Source organism: Sinocyclocheilus anshuiensis, unplaced genomic scaffold (genome assembly GCF_001515605.1).
Source record: "Sinocyclocheilus anshuiensis isolate Anshui unplaced genomic scaffold, SAMN03320099.WGS_v1.1 scaffold306, whole genome shotgun sequence".
In the NCBI taxonomy this organism is placed as follows: Eukaryota; Metazoa; Chordata; class Actinopteri; order Cypriniformes; family Cyprinidae; genus Sinocyclocheilus; species Sinocyclocheilus anshuiensis.
Window position 1 is genome coordinate 1039947 of NW_015544175.1, and position 3797 is coordinate 1043743.

General features: G+C 34.9%; 1 long non-coding RNA gene across 1 annotated transcript in view; it reads left to right on the plus strand.

Moving 5' to 3' along the window:
* Positions 1-2687: 2687 nt before the first annotated feature.
* Positions 2688-3797, plus strand: part of LOC107696132 (uncharacterized) — a 16847-nt gene continuing 15737 nt past the window's right edge. The window contains exon 1 of the long non-coding RNA XR_001635059.1: positions 2688-3151. This is a non-coding gene — a long non-coding RNA (uncharacterized LOC107696132). The remainder of the gene's footprint in view (positions 3152-3797) is intronic.

Here is a 3797-nt window from a genome sequence, read left to right on the forward strand (position 1 = left end):
CCTAAAAATGATCAAATTTCTTTCTTTTTTTTTTTTTTTTGTATTTATATATAATTTTGTCTTACATTCCACTCTCATCAAATATAAACGCCTTATTCGATGTACATATTTTTTTGAGGCCACAAATATTGCAAATGGTTTGATATAGAAACATCAGTTTGAGTGATAGGAATAATTGAGGGTCAGTGTTTATTTTTGCACGTTTTTGTGCGTGGCGTGATGGCAACAAGGCTCAAAATTGAGGGTATATTTAGCTTTTTTTTGTGGATATGGTTATTTTTGTCCCTTTTAAATGTTATTTTGCACCAATGGAAGGTCTGACAGCATATTGGAAGTGCTGATTTAGTGGTTATGAAAATATTGGTCTGGCCTGTTCATTTGTCAATTAGTGGGAGAGGTTAAGCTGACTGATATGAAATTATTTGAATTGTAAAAATGCATATGAAATGTATTCTGCATTTATGGGTATTTTTATTTTCTTTTTCTTTTTAAACCATGAATTTATGACAGGAAATTTAATTTTCTTGTTTGTTCCCAATAGTTAATGTATGTAGGTACATTTGGAAAACTGCAAATGTTATTAGAAAATCTGAACATTCTTTTACTTATTTTTCCCCCTTGTGTTCATTAGCATAAACACAATGCAATCTTTACTGACAGAGGGAAAGTGTCATTCTGGTTGCATGTAACGCATTCACAACCAGTTTTATAAAATTATAACAGTTTTACAGATAAATAGACATTTTAGTATTATAGTTCTAAAAAAGATTGTAGCCTCATAATTCATGCTGTGTTCTGAAAGCTGCGACTGAAGTGCGCAGATTATGAGAAATCATCTCTTCATACACACACACACACACACACACACACCGAGAAACTCACTGGCCAGAAAAAGGGGTGAATTGCCTAGTAAATAGTATCTGCCACTTTTGTTTACAACAAAACTGTCATTGTAAATGGAAAATATATATTATTTGTATTTAAATAATTTCAAATAAAATAACTTTTTAAAAGATTTTCTTTTTGATTACACATGATTGAACATTTCTCCCCCTGGAACATGCATCTTTCTTTAATAAATGCATGGTTTTAAGAACTTACTAAGCTTTCTTCTGAAGGTACTCAGGGTTCTCTTTAAAGTTTTTTTTTTTTCCCCCATGACATTTTCATAAACTGTTTGAAGGAATATTTGCTAAGGATCTGTTAAGTATTAAACAAAGGGAAATGGACATTATGCCAAAGTGCTACAAAGAACATCCTGCTTTTTCTATATTGAGGGTCCCTCTGTGAGCGAGAGTCTGACTGGAGATCCGTGGTCTATGAAATCTAAATCTGTGTCCTGTTTACTGTCAAACAACCAATTTCTAAGCTCCTGTCAGGCTAATATCTAATATACATGTTTGTCAGGTTTGCAGTTTAGACTTTAGTCATTTGAATTAAATAGGAAAGCCAACTGTTCCTAAATATCTCAATTTTGTTGAGAAGCTAATGCAGAATCTCGATTTTTGTTGTCCTCGAAGAGTAAGTCGTACGTTCCTGAATAATTCACATCCATCCACATTTGTTGCCACTTATAAGTAGGCTAATTGTTGCCGTTATAAGGAAATTAATGTATTAAACCAACAAGTTTGAGTGTGGAGAAAAGTTAAAACCACGCGGTGACACGTCAACATATTAAAATAAAATTATAAAAACAATAATCTGGAAATAACTAGATTCGCTATAGATTAGGTATACAATAACTAGATTCGCTCCATGATATGGAACTGATTTTCGTGACGATATACTTTCTCTGTGTACAGTCTTGTGTGTCGTCATATGTGCCGTATTTTGCACGTAACACACGTACTGTAGGCTATGACGGACATGCAATATATACGTGTATTTCTGCAGAGCGAGACCAATATCAGTTTTCGTCCCATTGACCTTGTATGGCGTCCCGAACAGGTTGCGATACATATTCAACACCCAAACCCTATGCGAATCTTTCTCTTTTTCCCCCACTTCTGATTTTCAATAGCTTTGAGGACATGACCACAAAGAACAGTGGCATATATTTTCAAATAACTCAGTAAATAAATAAAGACTTGTTAGTCAACTCAATGCATGAAACAACGAGAAAGGGAGCCCATTTTCATTCTAAAGAAATCTGTGTAAAATTATTTAATCTGGAAAAAAAGTCAAATAAAAATAAATCAGATAGGCTATAGGCCTATAACGTTCACATTGACAATCACCGTGAATTTTGGTCTTAAACATAGGCTACTGAGATCTTTCATTTTTACAGAAAGACGGGCTAATTAATTAAAGTTTGAATTCATAAACTGAAGACGGCTGGTTGGTAAAATTATGATTTAGCTTACTCTAATTTAGAATAAAATTTGCACCGAATTTAATTTAAAAAAAGATCTGTTCTATAGTGTATTTAAAAAACGACACTGATAAACCTAATTATAGTGGCCTTGTTTTATGCAATAGGCTCTTATGAGAGTTGTTGATGCTACACATTAAAAAAAAATTAAATTACACTGACTCTTCTGTATTTTATTAGGCAACACATGAGTCTGTGGACAATATAAAACAACAGTTAAAAATATTACATTCAGAAACGTTGCACACGTACGTTACTTTAGCGAATATAATCGGATCGGAAACAGTGTTTAAATTAGCCCACAATCCTCCACGGAATTTCACAAACAAGCTTTATGTGGGCTCAAGTGGGTTTGTTCCAAAACCCAAGAACTGACGAGAGATTCCTCGCTCCATGTTCAGACACATGCAGTATTATGTGCAATAGATTTTTGGGAGACAGTCGGATATCCTGTCTGGGTGTTTTACTCTACATCGTTTTGCATACCTAGGCGAAATATATAAACGTTTCACCATACACCCCCGTGGCTTGCCATTTAATTAGATCCCCGGGGTGCGGATCAGTTTGGCACCGTGTCTGCGTGCAAGCGAAACCGGCTGTTTTTTTTTGTTTTTTTTTTGCTCCCGGAGCCTTGGCTGCGGTCCTCGCGCTACTTCACTTCTGCACCGGCGGCGCGGGAGGAAAATCGAGCCCGCAGTCCAGCTGCTGCAGCTGGGCTAAATTGTTCTGCACGACTCCGACAGGCGACAATCTAAGCGTTGCAGCCGTCGACAAGCAGAGGTAAATCATTTTGGCATTCGCTGCTTTTTCCAAGTGGATCTTTGCTGATGTCAGTGTCATTCGAGACTTCAAGTTCGTCGATGCAAATGTGAAATGGCCACTGCGATGTTGTCTGACTGGTGATTAATCAACATAGGCTGTAATAATTGTAATAACTTACTGTTCAGTACATGACTGTCTATTTTTAAGAATATTTTGAGATTAGATTTCCACTTATGGATATCACTCTGAGATCTACGTTGGTGCAAGTCTTTAACAACAACAAAAAACTGATTATTTGAATGAGATCTTTGATTTTTTTTTTTTGGTAACGTTACCTTCAGACGTGCAGCTTGCTTGTTTGTTTGCTTATTTATTTATTTATTATACAGTTTCCTAATTTTATGAAATATTGTATTATTAAACATATTTTACCTTAGATTATTTTAATGACATCTTTGAATTTTTTATACTTTTAAACACTCTGCAGCATAGCTAGCTTATTTATTTATGTCAGTAGTTTTCTAATTTTATGAAATATTGTATCATAAAGTATATTTTACCTGAAGATCAGCTTGACATCCACAGCAAATAAAAATCACAGATGGCATCTCTTTAAGGTCTAAATTGTTTATCCTAATGAGATTAAATGGGGGGGGGGGGGGTG